Consider the following 24,104-nt stretch of genomic DNA (forward strand, 5'->3'; position numbering starts at 1 on the left):
AGCTTCTGCATAGGTAGGCATTGATAGGCATTTGATGCTTTCAGCTTTGCTATAGATTATAAAACTACTAATGATTTGCATAAATGAGTAGGAAACTACAAATTACTTTATGGTTAGGAACTTCTGAAAGACTTATGGTAATGGCTTTCACTGACACTATGTAATTGGAAAAAGTGAGGTGATTTAAGATGAAAATTGATTTACATAAAAGTATATTATGGCTTTTTATTTCTGTGGAGAAGGGATATCGATATATTATTCATCTTTTAATGTTCTGAAGCCCTAGTGAACATTAAACTTTCACATGGTACAAAAACAGATTGTGACAAATTGGATTTCAGGCCAGAGTGGTTGATAATTTCAGCCCCAACCATCCGCCGAGTCCAGACTGGTAGAGGTGTGTGGAGCAAAGTAGATGCATATTCACTGAATTAACAAATACTTCGTGTGCCAGCTCTGTTGCAGCTGCTGTCGTGTTTGCTAAGCATCTAGTACAACATGGCCCTGTGCAAGCAAAGATGATGTAGTCAAAAAGAAGACACAAGTGTATACAAATTAGCAACAAATGGTAGCAACCCAGACAGAGTTCTCTACCAGAGCAATGAAACCTGGAGGAAAGCCTACTCTGCTTTTCCAGTGGAAGGTGGGAAAACATCCAGGAAGGAAGCTCTGTGTGTGTGTGTGTGTGTGTGTGTGTGTGTGTGTGTGTGTGTGTGTGTGAGAGACAGAGAGAGAGAGAGAGATGACTGCAGTGATTCTGGGTCCAGCTCACAGTGTAAGGAAAGTTCAGGAGATGAGACGTAGGCAGGGCAGGAAGTCAAATATGACCAAACTATCTGTGCGAAGAGCTGCAAAGAGAATCAAAACTGGAAGGAAGTTCAGGTCAGACCTTGGCAGGACCTGGAGGAGCTTGGAGTTGATCCACTGGGTACACAGGAACCGTTAACATTCTTTTTTTTTTTTTGGTCTTTTTGCCATTTCTTGGGCCGCTCCCGCAGCATATGGGCAGTTCCCAGGATAGGGGTCTAATCGGAGCCGTAGCCACCAGCCTACACCAGAGCCACAGCAACACAGGATCCAAGCCGCGTCTGCAACCTACACCACAGCTCCTGGAAATGCTGGATCGTTAACCCACTGAGCAAGGGCAGGGACCGAACCCGCAACCTCGTGGTTCCTAGTTGGATTCGTTAACCACTGTGCCACAACAGGAACTCCAGGAACCATTAACATTCTTAAGCGGTGGATTGAAATGATCGGATTTCTTCAGCAAGGGGTCTGGCCTAGACATGCTCTTCTGAAAGTCGCCAGTGTATAGGTGGAGCTGAAAGTATAAAGTGAATGTCAATGTCTAGGCAGAGAATGGAGAATGAAGAGAGACCAGTATTTCTGGGCTGACAGGAGGAGACCAGCTCACGAAAGAGAGGGGAGGAAGTGGGGGATGGGGACACTGGGAGGAAGTGGATCCTGAATCCAAGGGGCTTTAGGAAAGAAAGAGTGGGAGTTTCCATTGCGGCTCGGCCATAACAAACCCAACTATGATCCATGAGGATACGGGTTCCATCCCTGGTCTCACTCAGTGGATTGAGGATCCAGCATTGCTGTGAGCTGTGGTGTGGGTCGCAAATGCAGCTCTGATATGGTGTCGCTGTGGCTGTGCTGTAGGCCAGCTGCTGTAGTTCCCATTAGACCCTGAGCCTTGGAACTTCCATATGCCACAGGTATAGCCCTAAGGACAAAAAAAAAAAAAAAAAAAGAAAGAAAAAAAAAAGAAATTAAAAAAAAAAAAGAAAGAAAAAAAAAAGAAAGAAAAAAAAAGAAAGGAAAAAAAAAAAAAGGAGGAAAGAGCTGTCTGAAGCCACAAATGCCACAGAGAGGGTCATGTGGCTTCCAGCTACAGTACCTGTTGCCTTGGGAAGAGGATGAGGAAGCTGTTCTAAGAGAGCCAGGCTGCGATGCGAATCTGTACATCAACTGTGGTGCAGAGGAGTGAAGATCCGGGTCCCATCTCTGAATGGCCGTATGGGCCTTTGCTGCAGGAGTGCATCCAGCTCCTCTCAACTCCGCTAGGCCGCCAGACAAAATCAGGCACCTGAGTGACATGTGCCCTTTGTCCCTCTGGCACAGGATTTCTCGCCCGCAGCACCACTGATGTTTTAGTCTAGACCCGTGTCTGTTGTGGAGGATGTCTCGTGCATGGCAGCAGACCCGGCAGCAGCCCAGGCCTCTATCACCAGGTGCCGCTTTCACCATTCCTCTCCCCAGGCTGTGACAACCAGCTATTTCCCTAGGCCATGCCCCATGTCCCCTGGGGGGTGAAGTGGCCCCAGGGGAGAGCCATGACTCTAGATCTGTAGCAGGACAGATCAAGCGGCATCTTCTGATATGTTCTTTGGGATAGGAGCAGAGATTGTAGAAATAGATTTTATTTTTTGTATTATTATCATCATCATCCTCATTTGCTTTTTAGGGCTGCACCTGCTTTCACTGTTGCATTTTTTTCTTTTACAGCTGCACTCATGGCACATGGAAGTTCCCAGGCTAGAGGTTGAATCAGAACGGCAGGTGTCGGCCTACACCACAGGATCCAAGCTGTGTCTTCAACCTACACCACAGCTCAAGGCTGGATCCTTAACTCACTAAGTGAGGCCAGGGATCGAAGCCGTGTCCTCATGGATACTAGTTGGGTTCATTACCGCTGAGCCACGATGGGAATTCCAGAAATAGATTTTCGATGAAAATGGTCTCGGCCATAAAGTTATCTCAGAAAAGATGTGTGTGGTGATGGAAGCCAAATAACAAAGCAACACAGACCTTAACTGTTTGAGTAAAACATATACATTTTTTTTTTTTCTGAAGCAAGGTACAAGTTATCTCTAGAAGGACAAGAAAAAAACCATAAAAGCCAGTAATAAAAAGGACTACCCATAATGACACGCATGTGGCCCTGTATACCAAGCACAGGGAAGCAAGAGCTGACAGCAATAACCATTTGTCTTGGGTCCATTGGCAAACAGGACCCATCTATTACTTTGGTACTAGTCCTCATAGATCTTCCGTGGTTGATTAAAACATCAGCTCATGTGGTGTAGGTTGCAGACGCGGCTCGGATCCCACGTTGCTGTGGCTCTGGCGTAGGCCAGTAGCTACAGCTCCGATTAGACCCCTAGCCTGGGAACCTCCATATGCCGCGGGAGCGGCCCAAGAAATAGCAAAAAGACAAAAAAAAATAAAAATAAAAAATAAAACATCAGCTCAGAGTCATATCATTTGTTCTCTAACTCACCTCACCTCTGCTTACCTCAAACCAAAGAGTTCAGGTGCTCTTAGTCCTTAAGAGAGAAGCAATATTTTTCCCAGTTCATTTGGCTGGTTTTCTGCTTTCCAAGATCTTGGCAACATTCATGGTTATTAGCAGACCTGTTTTTCCCTTGCTCACACTCAAGCTCATAAAACGATGGAATGCATAAACCCCCTAGTGAGGAGTTTTCTGTCCAACTGAGTATGTGGCCCTCATTCTGGTTCTAGGAAACCATCCTAATTCATTGGTTCCTTCATTCAGTCAACAAAAAGTCATTGTTGTAGTTCCCGTCGTGGCTCAGTGGTTAACGAATCTGACTAGGAACCATGAGGCTGTGGGTTCGATCCCTGGCCTTGCTCAGCGGGTGAGAATCTGGCATTGCTGTGAATTGTGGTGCAGGTCACAGATGCGGCTCAGATCCCGAGTTGTTGTGGCTGTGGTGTAGGCCGGCGGCTACAGCTCTGATTCGACCCCTAGCCTGGGAACCTCCATATGCCACGGGTGCAGCCCTAAAAGGACAAAAGACAAAAAAGAAACAAACAAACAGTCATTGCGTGCCTGCTGAATGGGTGGCACTGTGGAGACTGGAGCTGTGGTGTAGGTCACAGATGTGGCTCGGATCTGACCTTACTGTGGCTGTGGCTCCGATTTGACCCTGAGCCTGGAAACTTCCATATACTGCAGGTGAGGTCCTAAAAAGCAAACAGTAAAAATAATAAATAAAATAAATAAATAAAATCTAGTTCTATGATCTGTGCTCCTATCCCAAAGAACATATCAGAAGGTGCAGCTTGATCTGTCCTGCTACAATGCAATCCTGCTATTATCGTCTAATAGCTTCCTCATCCTCTTCCCAAAGCAAGAGGTACTGTAGCTGAAAGCCACATGACCCTCTCTGTGGCATTTGTGGTTTCTGACAGCTCTTTCCTCCTTTTTTTTTTTTTTTTTTTCTTTTTTTTTTGTCCTTAGGGCTATACCTGTGGCATATGGAAGTTCCAAGCCTCAGGGTCTAATGGGAACTACAGCAGCCGGCCTACAGCACAGCCACAGCGACACCATATCAGAGCTGCATCTGTGACCCGCACCACAGCTCACAGCAATGCTGGATCCTTAATCCACTGAGTGAGACCAGGGATCGAACCTGCATCCTCATGGATCCTAGTCAGGGTCATCTCAGCTGGTGCCCCCTAGGAAATATTCCGGAAAGAGCAGGTGGACTAGAGAGCCACCTCCCTGGGGCCATGCAGGAGGCTGGGTTCCTGGGAACTCTCATCCCTGCTAAGTTTCTGAATCAAAAAATGGCATCTTCAGGATGCAAACTCAAGTGTCACGACAAGAGCAAAGCCTTTTATAGGCTCATGTGATCATTGTTATAAATCATTTCCAAGATTGGGGGCAGGCACAGCCCAGGGCAAAGGGGCTGTTTCTGTCCTGAAAAGCCCAGTTGTCCATCATGGTCTGAGAGCAGAGCTCCCCCTGGGATCTTCTCTGTGGCTGACAGTGGAAGGGTCACTAATGTTGGACTTGGTGATAGAATTGGGGGCTTTATCACACTTAATAAGTGATGCTGAAATAAGAGTTTTAACTAAAAAACAACCCCCCTTGGGTAAAAAGGCATCTGCAAGCCTTTCCAGCTATGCTCACCACTATACTACCCTTCTTGTGTGCCCTACGTCCAAGCCAACAGCCCTGCTAATCATGTGCCTAGCATTGCTTCTCAGTTCCACTTCTGTAACCTTGCTTGCTCAGTTTCTTTTTTTTTCTTTTTTATTTTTTATGTTTTTTTTCATTGCTCAGTTTCTTAGGGAGGAACACTGTCTTCTTGGGGAAGGGGGGGAGGTCCAGGATGCTTACTTGGGAAAATCAAGACCTCGGAATGTATAAAAGTTGCTGAGAACAAAGACCTGGTGCTCAGACTCTGGAGGTGACTCCTCTGAGCCTGCACCAGAGCTGAATAAACCTTGCTTTTCCATATGTCCGAGTGCTGTTTGTCTCCTTCCACTGCCACAGTTTTTGCGGTTTCCGCAACAATGCAAATTGTCTAAAAAAGCAGAAATACATAACAAGGTTTAAAATGGGGTGTCATTTTGACCCCTGTGACCCTCACTGAATCCTCCAGGGTCCAGGTCCAGCCTGATCTCTGCTGCCGGCGCCCCTCCCCTCCCTGTGGGGGCCTGTTGGCCTCAAGGACACAGCCAACCACCTGGGCCTGGCCCACTCCCCACTCAGGGCCACCCCCAGTCTGTGTGCTCCCATCCCTGCTGGCATCTGCACATGCCCCACTCTCATGACCCTAGCTACAGGCCTGGTCCTTGGGCTGCCCCTTCCCACAGACCCCTGGCTGCCACCCCTCTCCCACAACCGCCGGGACCCTTGGCCCCGAGATCTCATTTGATGCCATAGAGCTGCCGGAACATGAGGTGGTTTCAGAAGGTGTAGCTCACATCCAGGCCCTTCTGCCTGATTTCCTGAGAGTAGAGCCTGGGCCCCTCCTCCATTCTCTGTGGGCGGGGCCAGGGATGGGGAAGGTGGGGTCAGAGGTCTGGAACCCTGACCAACTGACACAACTGCCACAGCAGAGTGGGCACTGCCGGCTCAACAAGAGTGTCTTCTGCAGAAACCACTCTTTTGCATGTTTCAGAAAGCTGGAAGGGTTGCAAGGGTGCCCAGGTCTCAGCCTGTGTCCAGCAGCCCTGGGCAGGAGCCCCAGCCAGAGGATAATCAGCTTGTGGCTTCTCCAAGGCCCAGACACCCAGGCTTCACCCAGGCACCGGCCAGGCCACCAAGGTGGTCCTCCCCCACCTCCAGGAGCCAGTCCAGGATGACAGTGCTGGAGCCAGGGCCCTGGGCTTGTCCCCTGCGAGGCTGCTCCCAGGTGCGGGGGTCCCAGGGCTGTGGGAGGTTGGGGGTGCTGGGCCTCTGTCCCCTGACCCTAGCCGAGTCCCACTGCACACAGACGGTGCTTTCTGTGGGCGGGAGGGGGGGAACCTGAGCCTGGTTTAGGGGCCTTTTGAGAGCTTGAGCACCAAGTGTGATGCTGGCTCTTGTCCCACAGTGGCTGGGGGCGTCCACCAGGCTCTGGGCCTCTCTGAGGACCCTTTGTCCTCGGGCTCAGGGGACAAGCATGGCCGTTTGATCCACGCCTAAGAGAGGAGCAGCGGCATCTCCAGCCACCACTGTGCTGAAAGTGTCCTCAGTTCCCAGCGGGGAGGGTCCTGAGTCAGGCCAGAGCAGTGACCCTGAGGCCCGGGGGGTCCCTGTGGGCTCCGACCCCTTAGTGGGCTGTGGGGGAGCTGCTCAGGAAGAGGCCTCCTGGTGGGTGGCCCTGGGGCTGGAGAGGGGTGGGTTCTGCCCTGAGCAGGCGCCTTCTGCAGGCTGGTAATTCAGATCCAGAGGCACAAGGGGCACCGGCTGAGCCTCCTCGCTGAGGAGGGCAGCAGAGGCTGGGGCTGCAAGAGCTGCACGGTCCTGCTTTCTGGACACCAACGCCGCATCTGTAAATGTCTTGCAGGTCTTCCGTGCGGCCCCCACGTGGAGCGCCCTGCTGTGGGGAGGAGGGGCACGCAGAGGAAGGAGGAAACAAAGGACAGAGGTTCCAGGCTGGTGCCAGCCCCGCCCAGGTCACTGGGCACATTAATCACAGGTCTTCCAGGATGCTTAGCCCAAGCTGTCCTGGCCTTAAGCCTCAGGCACCTCCGCTCTGATTCTTCTCCTGCCACTGCCCTTGCCCACTGGGCACAGGCTATAGGGAGGAGATGGTTTGAGGGTCTTGACCCTGGCGCTTGGGTGAGGCTGGGAGGAGGCAGGCGAGAGCCTCAGCTTCAGGCAGCCAGCAGCCCCCTGCCTCTGGGGGCACCCAGGGCATCCTGTAGAGACCCCTGGGTGCTGCACGACAGGCCAGCCCAGGGCTTCACAGGGGACAACGTGTTTGACCTTTGACCAGCAAGGAGGGAGGTTGAGACCAAAGGCAGTTCTGTCCCTGGGAGGGGGGCCTTTGTAGGGAGTGGCCCCAGGAGGGGGTGGGTCTCCTTCTGACTCCCCCTGGGGTCCTATTGCCTGAGTTTGGGGAACCTTGAAAGGCAGTACTGACTTTGGCATTCATGTACATTAGTATGAGGGTGTGGGCGGCCTGCCTGCCCTCCCCATCTCCTCCTCCTGGGTGGCTTCCTATTCCTGAGGTTACTTCAGGTCAAGGAAGTGGCCCTGAGGGCAGGTCTAGGCTTCAGGTGTCCACGCAGAGCTCTGAGAGGGCTCAGCTGGTTCTGAGCCAGCATTCTGGACTGGCTCGGCCCAAAGCGGCCTTGGCCCTTCAGGCATCATCCTGGCTGGAGGGCTGGGTCAGGGGGCCACTGCCCCCCTCCGCCAGAGCCTGCCTTCAGGCCGGGCCTGGCCCTCCTTGACGGCTGTGAGGGGGACGTTGTCCTGCAGGAAAGCCAGGTGTGGAGGCAGGGCGTGGTGCTGGCCTCCCAGAGCCTTGGGGCCACCATGTTCCCGATGCCCCCTCCTCGGGGAGCCCCTGAGTGTCCAGCGTCCCTGTGGACACAGAGGTCTGCGGTCATGTGGAAGTTCTGGGCCTTGGGACACTGCCCTGGCTCATTTGTGGCAGTGCTGGTGCCTGCCCCAGGAGGGGCACTGGCTGTGGATGCCATGGGGTAAGAGGGGTGCTCCATGGGCTGTGCCTGGTTGGGGCCTCGCTGCGACCCTGAGGGTGTCCCTGCCCCGCAGTGAAGAGCAAATGTCCCTGCACTCTGGCTCAAATCCGATGTCTATTGCAAAGTTAGTAGGCACTCCTAGTTCCCTGGGAGGGTGGGAGGGCACTGCATCGCCAAGGCCAGAGCCAGTCCTGAGGCCTGCTCTGGGCTGGGGACACGCAGGCAGGACTCGGAGGTTTCAGGCCCCGAGGGAGGCCCGAGGCCATGGTGCCCTCTTGGTGCTCCTCCTCAGCCTTCGGGAAGGCCTTTTGGGTGATGGTCTTGACTTCAGTTTAATTTTACCGTCCCAAGGATGGCCAGCCCATGCCCTCCAGAAAGTGCCTCAATGCTGGCAGAAGTCAGGAGAGGCTCGGGTGCCGGGATGGTCACTCCAGGTCCTGGGGCCTCGTGGGGAGCTCCCAGGTATCAATGGAGAGGATCAGACTGGGTCAGTGTCAGGGTGGGGGCTGCCCTGACCCCACCCTAAGAACATCCCTCAGGGCTTCAGGGGACCTTAGAGCAGGAGGCTCTGGGACACTCCCTACCCATAGCCCTGGAGGGAGCATCAGGAGGAGCCCCCAGCTGAGCCCACCTGGAGGGACAGGTTACGATTATTCCTGCTCAGCTCTGCCATCAAGGCCTGCAGCTGCTTGAGCACCGCGTCGTGCTCCAGGGCCCCGTCCTGGGACAGCATGTCCTGTATCTCCAAAGGACCTCAGGGTTATCTTCATCAGGCATGCTGGGGGTGGTGATGCTGTCAGCCCCCACCCAGGGGCCCCTCCCCAGGGGCCGCAGTCATGCTGCTCTGGGCTCAGGAGAGCCCTGGCAGTGCCCTGGCCAGGGGCCGGCCCCATTCCCACTGCCTCTCCCAGGGGCCCTGCCTGGCCTGCCAGCTGGCCGGCCCTCCGCTATGGCCCGATGCGCCCCGGGCTCCTGCTCCTTTCTGGGCACCTTGAGGAAATGTCCCCATGAGCACAAGCACTTGGTCGCCCTCCAGCGTGTCTGCATCCCAGAGCCTCAGGTGAGTGAAAACGGTGTCTTTGGGGACACCTGGCCCAGGAAGGGTGGCCTGAGCAGGGCCCGGGGTGGGGAGTGGGGGTCCCAGCACAGCAGAGGAGCCCCCCACAGACTCTGGGTCCTGCAGGCTGGCAGTCTGTCTCACAATGGTCCTACAGTTCCTATCTGGGTGGACAGAGGAGTCCTCAGGGCCTGGCCTGCTCAACGTCCCCCTCTGCTGACCTGGGGACGACAGCCTGCCCCACACTCGGCAGGAGCTCCTCAGAGGAGCCTGGTGCTGGATGTGGGTGGGCGTGGGCTTGCCCTCCCCCCGGGCTGCCCCAGGTTCCCCTACAGAAGCCCGGGGGGAGATAGCAGGGCCCTGGGACCCCAGGTCCCTGCCCCAGGCAAGGGAATTGCCCTGGTGTTCGCCTCGGGGACCTAGTCTCCCTGGGCACCCTCACCGGGTTGATGAAGCACTGTGGAACCACTTGGTGGTATAAATCGCGTGGATGCCTGTTCCGCCTCCTGGCGGAGGCACGAGTGCCCAGGGCCGGCCTGCTCAGCCCCAGACCTCCCCACTTGGTGTCCCCATGCAGATGTTCCCAGGGCCAGGGCACCCCAGCTCGGGCCTGGCTGCACCAGGACCAGGAACATGAACCTGCGGGCAGGCCGGGCCCTGAGAGGCTGGCGTCTACTCACCAGGTGCTGCTTCCGCTTGGGGAGGGCCTGCCTAGCATGAGCTCTGCTGGGCCTGGACTTGCAGCAGTTCAGAGAGGCCTGCAATGAAGAAACCTGAAAACCCCCAGATTCCTGCCTGGGAATGTGGCCCTCGGGGTGGGGGTATGGCATTTCCATAACAATATTCTCTTCTCTTCAGTCAGGAGGGGGGCACAGCAGGGGATGCTCCCTCCTGGGCTTCCACTGAACAAGGGCTTTTGGGAGTGGGTGGCGCTAGGTGGGTGGCAGTCAAGAGGCAGAAGGACCAGCAGTGATGGACTGGTCTGGACAAGGCCTGGCGTGAGGGCCATGGCTGCTGGACCCAGAGGGCCTAGGGGTGCCAGTTCCCTTTGCTGTTGGGGACATGGACTGGCCAGTCCCAGCCAGCACCCCTGCTGGGGAAAAGCTGGAAGGAGACTCCTGGCCCTGAGGCATGTCCAGCTCTGTGGCAGTCACCCACCATGCCTGGCGTGCTTTGTGTTGGTCATTAGGTGGCCCGGTGCCCAGAAGGCATTTGCCTCACTCAGGAATGTCAGCAGGGTAGCCACACCTAGTTCCCACCCTGGCAGTTGCCCACCTCCTGCAAGAGCCAGACATGCCTGCAGGGACCCCTTTGGAGGCCCCCTTTTGCCCCTCCCTGGCACGTGCCCCTCAGCTTCTGGATGGGTTTTGCCCAAGCTTGGGCACCATGCAGTGTCCCCTTTCCTGGACCATGAATTTTGGGTACCTGGGACCAGCTTGGTCTGGACGGGAGGCAGGGGTTCTGACTATGGCACATGTGTAGGCCTGGGAGGGTGCACTGTTGTGGGGGGGCGGGAGCTGAAATCCCACTCTGGGCAGCCTGTGCGGTCACCTCAGCTGGTGTCCCCATGTGAATGTTCTGGAAAGAGCAGCTGGGCTGGGGAGCTGCCTCCCTGGGGATGGCAGGTTGCTGGGAGCTCTCATCCCTGCGAAGTTTCTGATTCATCACATGGCATCTTCGGGATCCAAACTCAAGTTTGGGCTCCTGTGAACTTTGTTATAAAACATTTCCAAGTTCAGGGGCTGGCCCAGCCCAGGATGAAGGGGCTGTTTCTGTCCTGAAAAGCCCAGCTGTCCATCGCGGATTGAGAGCAGAGCTCCTGTCAAATCATCTCTGTGGCCACAGGAGCTGGCGACCTGACTGATGACAAGAGGCCACTCAGGAAGCAGGGCCACCCTGGATGGCTGGCCGGGAGTGGCGCTCGCGGGGTTGTACACGGACTAGGCCGAGAGCACGTGGAACAGGGCTTGGCGCCTGGAAACAGGACAATGGGGTTCGCTACAAAGCACCTGCCACTGGTCAAGCGTGTGGTGAGCGCGGGACACTGGATGGGGCAAGGGTCACTAATGTGGGACTTGGTGGTAGAACTGGGGGCTTCATCGCCCTTTAATAAAGGAGGCAAATTGTCTAAAGCAGAAACAACATGAAAATGTGGTGTCCTTTTGACTCCTTTGACCCTCAGTTCATCCTCCTGTGTCCAAGTCCAGCCTGATCTCTGCTGCCCGACACACCTCCCCTCCCTGCCAGGTCCTGTTGTCCTGAAGGACACAGCCAGACCCCTGGGCCTGGCCCTCTCCCCACTCAGGACCAACCCAGCTCCAGACCTGGTCCTTAGGTTGCCCCTCTCCCAGGACCCTTGGCTGCCACCACCCCCCTGCCCCAGGACTCTTAGCCCAGAAGTCTCATTTGATGCCATAGAGCTGCCAGATCATGATGTGGTTTCAGAAGGTATAGCTCACATCTAGGCCCATCTGCCTGATTGCCTGAGAGTAGAGCCTGGGCCCCTCCTTCATTCCCTGTGGGCAGAGCCAGGGGTGGGAAGGGGAGCTGAGGTCAGAGGCCTGGAACCCTAACCAACTGCCACAAGGTCTACAGGAGAGCGGGCACTATTGGCTCAACGTGTCTTCTCTAGAAACCTTTCGTTTGTTCTGGAAGCCAGGCAGGGTTAGAAGGGTGGCTAGGTCTCAGCTGTCAGCCAGTTGATGATCAGCCTGTGGCTTCTCCAAGGCCCAGACCCTTGCCCATTAGCGAGGCACTGGCCAGGCCACCAGGGTGGTCCTCCCCCACCCGCAGGAGCCAGTCCAGGATGACCGTCCTGCCTCCCCGGCCCTGGGCTTGTCCCTCGAGAGGCTGCTCCCAAGGGTGGGTGTCCAAGGGCAGTGGGGAGGCTGAGCAGGTGGCTGGGCCTCTGTCCCCTGACCCCGGCCGAGTCTCACAGCACACAGGCAGGGTGTGCAGAAGGGTGGGATGGGGGACCTGAGCCTGGTTTTGGAGGCCTTTTGAGAGCACGAGAACCAAATGTGACGCTGGCTCTTGTCCCACAGTCAGTGGGGGTTCACCACACTCTGAGCCCCTCTGACCACCTGTCCTCAGGCCGCTTGGAAAACCGGGCCCCATCACCCCTGCTCCTGCTGCCCTTCCCCTGCAGGTCCTGCTTAGCCTCCCCGCACAGAGCGCCCTCCCTGGGCGGTGGCACCTGGAGGACCCTCCGTGGGGATGGGGGTGAGTGGCAGGAACCGGCCAGGAGCAGCACCTCTCTGGGTTGATGGGTTGAGCCCTGTTTCTTGTTCCAAGTCAGTCAGGCCTGTGCTCATCTGGCCTGGCCGTCTCTTCCTGTTGTTTCTCTGGGGGTCTCCTTGCACTTTTCTCCTGGCTTCTGTCCCTTGCTCTGTGGCTCTGTCCACCTCAGGTGTCTAGGAGGTGAGCGTGACACCAGGTAGCACCTGTCCATCTCTGGACTCAGTGTCTGCACTGGGCCAGGCAGGACAGGCAGCGAGGAGGTGGGCAGGGGGCCTTCCTGGCAGACGAGCCCCAGGGCTGTGAGACTGGGAGGTGCCAGGAATGCTGGGGACATAGGTGGAGGGCCGTACCTGGTATTTCCCTTTGTTCTCCACCTCCACCTTGTCCAGGTCCAACAGCAGAGACCACACCTGCCCTTGCACCTGACCGACCCAGGGAGGGTGTTGGCTCTGGAGCAGACTGCAGCTCCCTGAGCGGAGCCTCTCCTGCCTCCACTGCTGGTCGCCCCCTCTGCCCCCACCCTGCCAGGTGAGCGGCCTCTCCCAGAGCAGAACTGTCTAGGAGCCCAGCATCTGCAGTATAGTCTCCCCTCCCCCAACACGGCTGGGCCGGGCCTCATACCCCAAGTCTCCTCCTGGCCTCTGTCACTTTCCTGGGAGCTTTCAGGTCCTGCCTAACCACCCCCAGACCACCCCTCCAATGCCTAAAGCCTCATGCCCCTCACGCCTGTCCCCATGTGGCCCCCTGGGTGGGCCCAATGCTCTGGGAGACCTGCGCCCCTCACCCTGTGGCCAAGCTCTGTAGAGCCACTGCAGACCAGGCTGAGCCCGAGCCCTACCCCGAACGCTGGACAGATGCCCCAGCCCCTCCCCAGTGCGGGCATGAGGGCCATGGACCTGAGGCCCAGGCCCAGCCTATTGCCTAGCTCTGCCCAGTGTTACCTCCCCTAGCTCTCTCAGTGCAAGCTGAGTGTGGACCCTGGTCCCCAGTGACCCCCAGGGCTCAAGGCCCTGAGCTGGGCAGAAGGATCCTCCCTCCAGAGAGGCAATTCAGCAAATGGCTGAAATGGGAGAGGGGTGTCCTGATGACTCATGGTCAAAAACCTAGCCTGTCGGTAACTTTGTACAGCGAGATGTTAGCATCTTCCCGTGGGTCCACTGGAGACCCTGACTGGCACCCCGAAACCCAGATGAGACACCGAGGTGAGGGTACAACCAGAGCGTCCGCGGGAGTCCGGCAGCCTCTGACGGTGGGCCCAGCACAAGACCCTGCCTGAAGGGGAGCCACCTGCACCTCACCTGCTCATACCTGCTCTGATCCTGCCTGGGACGCACCTGCTCCTGCTGCCTGTGGGCCCCACCTGGGCCTCACCTGCTCAGCCTTGGCTATGATCCCACCAAGGACATAGCTCCCGCTGTGGGCTGTGATTTCCCCGCCTGGGCCTCACCTGCTCCTGATGGTGCTCACCTGGGCCTCACCTGTCCCCTCAGGCTATGGTCCACACCTGGGCTGCTATGATTCCCACGTGGGGGATGTACCTGCTCCTGCTGACGATGATGCCCCCTTGGGCCTCACCTGTTCTACCCAGCTTTGGTCCCTACCAGGCCTCCTTGCCTGTCCTTGCCTCTGACCCCTCTCAGGGCTGTACCTGTGGCTTTTCTCCCTCTGGGGCCTTACCTGCTCATATTCGGCAGTTATTTCTGCTCATTCCAGGGCCAGCAGGGTCTCCAGCTTCTCCGTGTCCGATGCTGCAAGAAAACGTCCAAATATTCCAGCGCCCGAAAGAGCTGCAGAAAACAATCTGGTTGAAGTGGGCTCCCTGTTGGTAGCTCCCCCATCTGCCTGATTGGAGGGGAGAAAACGAGGCCGCCTGGCTGGGTGACATCCCATATGTCCTAACACCTCCAATACAGACCCCTCCCAGCAGCCTGGGAGATCCTGTCACAACGAGATGAGGAGGAACAAGAAGGGGGCCCGGAGGCCCAGGCCAATGGCCATCCTGCAGCGCCAGGGTGCACACTCCTGGCCCAGGGCACTGAGGGAAGGGCAGCTGCCAGCTGGGGAGGGCCCCAACAGGCTCATGGGACTCACATTTTGCTTAGGCATCGAAAGCACAGCCAACAAAAGATAAACGTTGATAAATTGGACCTGATGAAAATTAACATGGCTGGGCTTCAAGTGAATGACAACCCACAAAATGAATAAAAAAGTTACAATGACCTGAGGGATAAGGGCCTAGGGTACAGAATACGACCAAACTCCTAAGTGCACAACAGACGGGCCCAGTAGAAAATGGGCGGTGAACTTGGATAGACATGGCTCCAAAGTCAACTCAACTTTAGAGAACAAGACTAAGGGGCTCAGGAGAGGAGGCTCAACATTAGCATGGGGGGCCAGGGGGGGATGCAAATTGAAGCCCCCAGGAGACCGAACTTCTCACCCACCGGAGTGGCTGTTACTTATCAAATGAGGACATGGAGAAACTGGAACCTTCTTGCATGACTGGCAGGATTGTAAAATGGTGCAGCTGCTGCGGAAAACCAGTCTTTTCTCAAAAAGTTAAATGAAGAGTTGCCACAGGACCCAACCATTCCACTCCCAGGTATGCACGCAAGAGAGAGGAAGACTGGGACGCAGACATCTGTACAGGCGCGTTCATAGCAGAACTACTCCCAAGAGCCAAAGGGCGGGCCCCACCTAAGTGACCCCGGACACGTGGCCAGAGGACCCGAATTCCACCAGAGGAGGAGTGGCACACGGCCACACACTGCACCATGGACGGACATGACACCCAGGAAGGAAAGCAGACCCAGAAGACCACCTGTTGTGAGGTTCCGTGGATGTGCAGCGTGCAGCAGGGCCAGGCCCAGAGAGACAGAAAGAGGCTGGTGCTCTCTGGGGTGGGGTGGGGGTTGGGGGGGGGCGAGTGGGAGTATCTGCTGATAAGAGATTGTTTTGACGAGGTGGTGGAAGGTGGAAGCAGTGATGACGGTGGCGTGGCTCTGCCAATACACTAAAAGCCACTGGAAGGTCTACTCTCACAGGTGCATTTGATCCCAATTCGACCGGCTCTGGGCTGGCTCGAACGCCCCCGGCTTCCCCTCCACCCCCTCCTCATCTCACGTTCTTGGTCTTCCATCCATCCATCTCCTCCGGCTCAGTCCTGTCCCCTGCCCTCCTCCATCTACTCCTCTTCCTCCTCCTGCTCCCCTCCTCTTTCGAATCTTCTCCTCCTCCCCTCCTCTCATCTTTCCTCTTCTTCCTCTCACTTCCTGTCCCTGCACTGTAGGTAAAACAGTGGCCTTTGGGAGTTCCTTCTGCGGCATAGAGGATTAAGGATCTGGTGTTATCTCTGCAGCAGCACGGGTTCAATCCCTGGCCTGGTGCAGTGATTTAAGGATCCAGCATTGCTGAAGCTGTGGCAAAGGTTGCCGCTGTGGCTCAGATTCTCTTCCTGGCAGGGGAACATCCATAGGCTTCCGTCTGTTCCTTTCCTTTTGCTCAACCTGGGGAGAGAGACAACAAGTTAAATATGATTAAAAAGATAAAATAACTGCAAAATGTGATCATTGCTGTGCAGGAAATAAACAGAATATCGTGGCCATAATTGGAATGGAGTGTGATCAGGGGTCTGATTTAGAGAAGCTGGGCAGGGAAGTCAGCTCTGAGGAGACAGCGTTTGGTTTGCTGCCTGTCATTTGAGAGGTAGCCAAGCGCTAAAGGAGCTGGAGAAAGGTAAGGACTCTTCCAAGAACAGGAAGAACAGTCTAGGGAGCAAGGAGTTGAGTGGTGGGAAAAACTCTGGACATGGAGGCAGGGCCAGACCCCAAAGAACTTTTTGCTTTGGAATTTTGGTCTCAACAATAGGGGGACAATGAGGGCTAAGCTGGAGATACAAGAGAAGATTGCATGTCTGAGGCTTTGGAATATTGTTTTGCCTGCAGTGTAAGGAAAAGCAAGAGTGGAAGCAGAAAGAATGAGCCCAATGATAGAGGATGGTGGAGCGGCTGAGGGCGGTGAGAGTAGAGAGACCTGTGAACGGATGGACATGTGCGTTGGGTACAGAAAGACGGGATGTAGGAAGCAGAATGAATGACCTCCTGAAAGTGTCTGTGCCTAATAATTCCTAGAACCTGCCACTGTGGAACCTTACATGAAGAAAGGGACTTTGCAGATGTGATTAAGAGCATGGATCTTGAAAAAAAAACAAAAAAACTCTAATTCAAAAAATACATGCACCCCAAAGAGCAGAATTATTTACAATAGCCAAGGCATGGAAGCAGCCCAATCACGTGCCTATCAATGGACAAATGGAAATGAACAATGTGGTACATGCATACAACGGAATATCACTCAGCCATAAAAAAAAAAATGAAATAATGCCTTTTGTAACAGCATGGATGGACTGAGAGGTTATCATGCTAAGTGAAATAAGTTAGATAGAAAGAGATATTATGTGAGATCACTTTTATATGGACTCCAAAAAATAATACAAATTAATCTATATACAAGTTCAGAAACAGACTCACAGACAGGGAAAACAAAGATTACCAAAGGGGAGAGGATGGGGGTGAAGGACAAATTGGGAATTTGGGATTAACAGATACTAACTTCTATAGATAAAATAAATAAGCAAAAAGTATTTACCATATAGTACAGGAAATTATACCCAATATCTTGTAATAAACTATAATGGAACATATAATATGCAAAAAAAAGCTGAATCACTATACTGAAACGAACACACCTGCAGCTAACACAATATTATGAATTAACTATGCTTCAATAAAAATAAAATAATTTTTTAAAAAGGGTACAGACCTTGAATTGGGGAGACTATTCTGGATTACTTGAATGGGTCCCACCTAATGGATCCTTAAAAGCAGAGTCTTTCCCAGTTGAATCAGAGAGATGAATTGGAAAGACTAGAAATATAAGAGGCACTTGTCTCACGAATTCTGGCTTCCAAGACTTAGGAAGGGAGCTGTAAGCCAAGACATACATGTGGCTTCTTAAAACTGGGGGCCAATAATGAGAATCTGAACTAGCAAGGAAATGGACTCTCCCTTAGAGCCTCCGAGAGGGAGGTGACCCTACTGATGCCTTGATTTTAGCCCAGGGAGACTCAGCTCAGACTCGTGGTCTTCAAAACTGTAAGATGATACATTTGCATTGTTTAAGCCACAATTATGGTAATTTGCCAGAGTGGCAGCAGGAAAGTAACCCATAGAGCTTGGAGGTGTATTGTATGTAGAGGGTGGGAGAACCACAGCGTGGTCACCCAGGTTTCCAGGCCGGTCAGCCAGTGGGCAATGATGTCATATAACAAAGTGCAGAAAACTCGGAAAGAAGCAGACTATGGAGGGTGAGACCCAGAATGGTGTTTCAGAAGTTTGAGATGCCTATAAGATACTGAAGTGGAGGTACCAAGCAAGGGATTGGTTATCTAAGTCTGGGCTACAGAGGAGAAGTCTGAACTAATGATAAACTTTTGGACTGGAAAGAAAACAGGTGACATTTACAAATGTGAGACTAACCAGTCAGATTTAAGCAGGGCATGTAGATGGATACGCAAACAAAGGCTAAAGCCCAATTCGCAGATGCTGCAATGCGTGGAGGTTGTGTGGAGCAGGAGCAGGAGATGGCAAAGGTGACGAGAAGGTGCCCAGAGCACAGGGAGATGAGCAGGAGAGCAGAGCATCAAAAGCCAAGAGAGGGGTGTGTATTGTAAAGGAGGAAGTGACTGTGCCAGACACTGAAGGGAGTCTGGTGGGACGTCATAGAAGTGCCACTGGACTTGGCAATAGATGTGGCTCACAGTCCTTGGCAAGACCACAGTGGTAGACTGGTGAGAAAGCAGGACACATAGGATCAGGATGAAGAGATAGCAGGGGGTCAGGTGAAATAAGAGCAAAGAATGGAGAGGTTTTAGCTGGTGTTGAGCAAGAGATCAAGAGGTGCCTTTCAATGATGGATCAAGTGTGTGAATTGACATGAAGATCCCGTGGGGATGGAGAAATATATCTGGATGGGGGAGAAATAGAAATGGGGGGGGGGAGAAGTGAGGAGTAGAATATCTAAGAAGGGAATAAGACATGGACCCAGAGACAAGCAGAAAAATGTACCAGTTTTGTTTATGTACTCGGAAAGCAGGGCAGATGGATGAAGGTGATGGTAGGTCAATAGATTTGTTGGTAGGAGGATGAAGAGAAGAAAAATTCCAGGCAGCCTACTAGCCCAGCCTTTCTGCATTAGTATTGCCTTAAGAACAACTTGGGAGTCATGATCCAAAAATTAGAGGACATGAGTCACTTGGACCCAAACATCATTTTTATGATTGTACCAAATATGTTTATGACATCTGTAAGAGGAAAGTCTAGAATGCTGAGCAAAACAGTGCCTTTGGGAAGGAACCTTAACAGACAACAATAACTACCAGCCTTGCTTCTCCTACTTCCCTAGAACTTACGCTTCTTTTAGTCATTTCATCATCAAACACCTGAGAGGTTGACCAGCAGGCCCATGCCAAGGGACCAGGCTCTTTCAGCCGCATCCTGGCAGTGGTATTGGGATCTTTTTGAGTCAAATCATTAGTCTTCCCAGGTGAACTTGAAATCAGAGATAGTCATCGCTGAGCTGGTGCTTGCTTAGATCCCAGGGGCATTTTTTTTTTCCTGAACTATCTAGAGTATTAGTCCATGCATTAAAAAATAAATTTTTATTGGGGTACAATTGACTTACAATGTTGTGTTAGCTTCGGGTTTACAGTAAAGTGAATCAGATGTAGATAGAGAGATAGATAGATAGATAGATAGATAGATAGATAGATAGATAGATAGATAGATGGATGTGTGTATGTATGTGTGTGTGTGTGTGTGTTTGTGTGTGTGTGTGTGTGTGTGTATGTGTGTGTGTATTTCCATGCTTTTTCAGATTCTTTTCCCCATGGGTTATTAAAGAGTATTGAGTAGATTTACCTGTCATGCATGGTTTTTAGGGGTCCGTAAGGAGAAAGAAAATCTTAGAATTTTTATGGTAGTAACTTGTCTCTCATTTAACAGGTTTGTATATTATAGTACACACAGAATATCAGTACAGTAATATAAGCATTCAATTTATGGCTCAATAACACTCCATAGAATAGTGAGTGTGTTCAAAACCTGTATCCCAAGAGTGCAAAGTGGTCAAAGTCATAGTGGACCACTGTTCTAAATAGCTAAGCCAATTGGATAAGACACTAAGTCATTTTTCTCTTTCTCCTCCTCCTCCTCCTCTTCCTCCTCTTTCTCCTTCTCCTTCTTGTCCTCCTCCCCCTCCATCTCTCCTTCCTTCTCCTCCTCCTCCTTCATCTTTTCAAGAGGCCCCTGGTTCTCATGGCAGGCAGGATATGATTGGTTGCTTTAAATAGTTTTGCAGGCTGGCAGGAACTAAGCCCTCTCCTCATGGATAAACAAGACTGGGCCTGGTCCCCTTTGTCAGGAGGACTGCTTGGCTAGGAGACCTTATCTGCAAGAGCAGGTGGGAAAGGGACCAGGACAGACTACGCAAGGCCCTCCCAGGTTGACCAGATGTCAGGGCAGCACACACTGTGGAGCCTTCATTTTGGTTCTTACGCCATGACGAGGGCGGCAGAGCAGTCTGGCTGCAGTGAGGACTGTAACCCAGCGTCCTGCCTACCCAGAACTTCTCCTTCAGGGGAATGGGCCCTGCCCGCCAACCGCAGAACCCTGGGGGTCGCTCCCAGCCCCGTGGGGAAAGCTCTGCGCTAGAAGACCCTTCCTGCCCCTGCACACGCTTCTCTCTCTGTGGACCCTGCTCTGCCCAAGGCACTAAGTCCCCACTTCCCTGCCTGGCTTTCCAGCACCGCCAACAGCGTGTGAACCTCCACATCCCCAGCATAGCTTACCATCCCGTTTCCTGTTTCCGGGTCCTCACTTCTCCATGGCTGGCGGGACACACACTGCCCTCCTGACCACACATCTAGTCTCGGTTCTCAGTGTGGGACAGGCTGCCTTCCCTGACCCACCCTCCCCCTTAGAATTTTGTTAGGATTATTATCAGGCTCCACTTTCCTGCGGACCCCAATCCCTATCTTCACCTTCCCACCTTGCTTTCAACTTTTTGCAAAGACGCCCCACCCCCGACCTCCACTAGTCACTTTACTTGACAGCCTCTTAGCATCGTTTCATGGAGTGCTTTCTCTGACTTTTTACCTGTGGTTCCTTCTTCACTTGTATAAAACTGAGGTCTAATCAACATACATTGTATTAGTTTCAGGTGTACAACATAATGATTCAACATTTGTATATATTGCAACATGATCACCACAGTAAGTCCAATTAATATCTGTCATCATACATGGTCACATATTATTTTTCTTCGTATGAAAATATTTTAACATCTAAGAGTAAACATTTAAATCATCTTTAATTTCATCTTTCAGAGATAACCTCAGTTAACATTCTCATGTGTTTCCTTCTAATCTTTTTTTTTTCCCCATGAACTTTGAATACAAAGAGCTGTAGTTTAGAACTGGCAGTAGTGGAGTTTTGTGTTATATCTTGACAGACGTTTTCTATTTTTTGCATTTACAGAGTAAATGAAACTGACATAAAAGAAAAATCATATTTCTTGTCATAAGAGCTTTTAAGGAACTATGTCTGGCCACTTGTGATGGAGCATGATAATGTGAGAAAAAAGAATGTATACATATATGTGTGACCGGGTCACCTCGCTGTGCAGTAGAAAATTGACAGAACACTGTAAATCAGCAATAATGGAAAAAATTAAAATCGTTATTTAAAAAAAGAACTTTTAATATATTAAAAGTCCTTTTTCTCTTCACACTCAGAAGTTATGGCTAATTTTAACTTAAAGCATGACTTTCAACAACCCTATACGCACCCACTCCCACATTCCTGCATGTGACGGTCACCGGACATTAAAGAGGCGGACTTTCCTCTTTGTCATCTTTGTTGGAGGCTCCCTTCCAACAGTCTTGCCTCATGGGTTTGGATCATAGAGGACTTTCCCCAGAGAACGGAGGACACCCTGGCCGCCTCTGAGCTGAGCTGTGAAGGGCTGGCTCTCAGGGGAAGGAGGAGAAGACTGGGGGGACCCTCATAGAGAAGGAGGAGGAACATCCACCCTCCCCTTCTGGACGGTGATGACAGAAGATGCGTTAGAGGGAAAGGACACTCCCTTTCCAGGCTGAAGCCCTGGGAAGGAGTGAGCGATGTGGGGGAGAGCTGGACGAATGTTTGGATGGCCTCCTAAGGGAGGTCCCCAGTCATCACCTGGAAGGCTGGTGACTCAACAGACAGCTTGCAACCCTGCTTCCAGTACCTTGATTTGCATAGAGAGTGAGAGTAGAAGGCTGTGGACCAGCAGAGGCTGGAGACCAGATGTTCACGTTCCAAAGACTCAGATTTGGCACACAGCGCAAATGACAAAGATCACCAACTGGATCAGTCAGTCCCAACACAGGTGCCAAGGAGAAGACGGGACCTGAAAAACTGAAAAACTGAGTCTTTCTCTAAAGGAGATGGAGCTGTGTCATCCACGTAAAATGGAAAACACTGGGACTTGAGCAGCAAGTTTGAAGCATGTCTCCTGCGTCTTTCCCAGCTCTGAAGAATGATTATAACAATTACGGAAAAGGAAGAATGTTTGTAGGTCTGCAGTGTTTGAGCTACAGTGAGGATGTTCTTACTGTGATGTTATTACTGTCTGTAATGTCAAATGACCTGCAGTGTACCAGTCAGTACTGACTGACTGGCCCAGAAGTGGTTTCTCGGCAGTAGGGGTCCAGAGGCGGGTGATCCAGCATCCATGGTCCATAGCTAAGTGCCTTGCAGAGACACTGCCTATTTCCAGGGCTCTGTGCCCATGGGTCTTCAGAAAGGCCATTGGTGAAATGAAGCTATCAGTATCCCACTCACCTGTGGCTGCACCCAATGGGTTTTTTTTTTTCTTTCATTTAAAAAGTTTTATTGAAATACAGTTAATTTACAAAGTTGTGATAATTCTGCTGTACAAGAATTTATTCAGTTATACATCTATACACATCCTTTCTTTATCAGGCTCTTTTCCCATATAGATTATCACAGAATATTGGGCAGAATATCCTGGGCTATACAGCAGAATGATTGGCCAGTCATTCCACATACCTCAATGTGCATATGCCAATGTCAAACCCCCAGTGTGCCCCTCTTCCCACCTGTCCTCTTTGGTAACCATAAGTTTGTTTTCAAAATCTGAGTCTATTTCTGTTCTGCAGATAAGTTCATTTGTATCCTTTTTTTTTTTTTTTTTTAGATTCCATATATAGGTGATATCATATGATGTTTGTCTTTCTCTGTCTGACTTACTTCCCCTCAGCATGATAATTTCTAGGTCCATGCATGTTGCTGCAAATGGCATTATTTCCTTCTTTTTTATGGCTGAGTAATATTCCATTGTATATATGTACCACATCTTTGATTTTTTCAATAGTGACAACTAGTAGTCACTCTGTGTTTCTTCTATGACAGGCACTGTTCTGCATTCATGCTCAGAACAACACTTAGGTGAGTTTTCTCTTATTAAACTTACCTGAAATATAAGGAAATGGAGTACCATGTATTTATAATTTTCTCAGAGCTACTAAGTGGTAGATTCAGGATTTGATTTCACTTAGAGTGTCTCCAAACTCTGCCTTCCTTTTTCTTTTAAAAATCTGTGCCCATTTTTATTAAAGGAAATTTTTGAATAATTCACTTTCTGTTCTAGCATGCTTCTAATGACCTAAAAAACAAAACACAATAATTTTACAATTCATTTAATTGCAGCTGGTAATCATCAAAGAAGCATTGGTTATCTTCCATGGTTTATTAGCTATTCTGTCTTCTTCTTCTTTTTTTTTTTTTTTTTTTTTTTTGAGGTTGACTAGATACCTAGAGTCACAAACATTTTCTGCATCAGATGCATCATGTAAATCAGACTTGGTTTATCACCAGCATTTGTAAAACCAGACCTAGGAAAAGATGTAGGTCTTGGGACACATATATGGTCTTAATATAGTGAATGTTTAGCCTTCCTGGATTATTACAATATCAGAAGAGCAAGAATATTCACAGCAAACCTTGCATTCTTTAATGCCTCATGCACATCTGCACACACAATGATCCTGGATTTACAAAGCCCTGAGAATCAGAACATCTAAGCTAGCATGATGATTTAAGGAAAGGCTGATGTCTGGGAAGAACTATTCAACAAGCCTGAAATATTGATATTGTGCCCTCACCTTTCAATTTCATTTTTCATGTGTGCACATATTCTCAGGTAATTTCTACAGCCACAACATCCTGGCACATATTAAAAGGTTATAAACAATAGTGCCTTTAGCTTTGTTTTTGCTTTAATGACCAAAGGAAGGAGGTAAGTGAGTGTACTGGCTTCACTTACCTGCATTAGAAGTACTTTCCTGGGAGTATTTTCATGTAGCCATGTGAATACAAATAAGAAAAATTGAAAACAGGAGTTCCCACTGTGGAGGAGTGGAAATGAATCCAACTAGGAACCATGAGGTTGTGGGTTCGATCCCTGGCCTTGCTCAGTGGGTTAAGGATCCAGCATTGCTGTGAGCTGTGGTGTAGGCCAGCAGCAACAGCTCTGATTAGACCCCTTGCCTGGGAGCCTCCATATGCCATGGGTGTGGCCATCAAAAGACAAAAGACAAAAAAAAAAAAAGAAAAAAAATTGAAAGCAGTTTTTGAATTTTATGTTAAGATATATGTTTCACCTCTTATTTGTTTCACTTTATTTGCAATTGAGTTGGCGCAAACAAAGACCATTTATTTGACTAAATGGCCTTGAT

The 24,104-nt window shown here is 51.3% G+C and overlaps 1 non-coding gene across 1 annotated transcript; it reads right to left on the minus strand.

The window, feature by feature from the left end:
- Nucleotides 1–23,232: 23,232 nt before the first annotated feature.
- Nucleotides 23,233–23,364, minus strand: LOC146397892 (small nucleolar RNA SNORA72). The gene has a single exon (XR_014825333.1). It is a non-coding gene; the product is annotated as a small nucleolar RNA SNORA72 (small nucleolar RNA).
- Between the last annotated feature and the right edge of the window lie 740 nt (nt 23,365–24,104).

Source organism: Sus scrofa, chromosome 13, assembly GCF_054392235.1.
Source record: "Sus scrofa isolate SSC_HxYL_T2T_F1_AM1 chromosome 13, Sscrofa_HxYL_maternal_Yorkshire_Landrace_v2.0, whole genome shotgun sequence".
NCBI lineage: Eukaryota > Metazoa > Chordata > Mammalia > Artiodactyla > Suidae > Sus > Sus scrofa.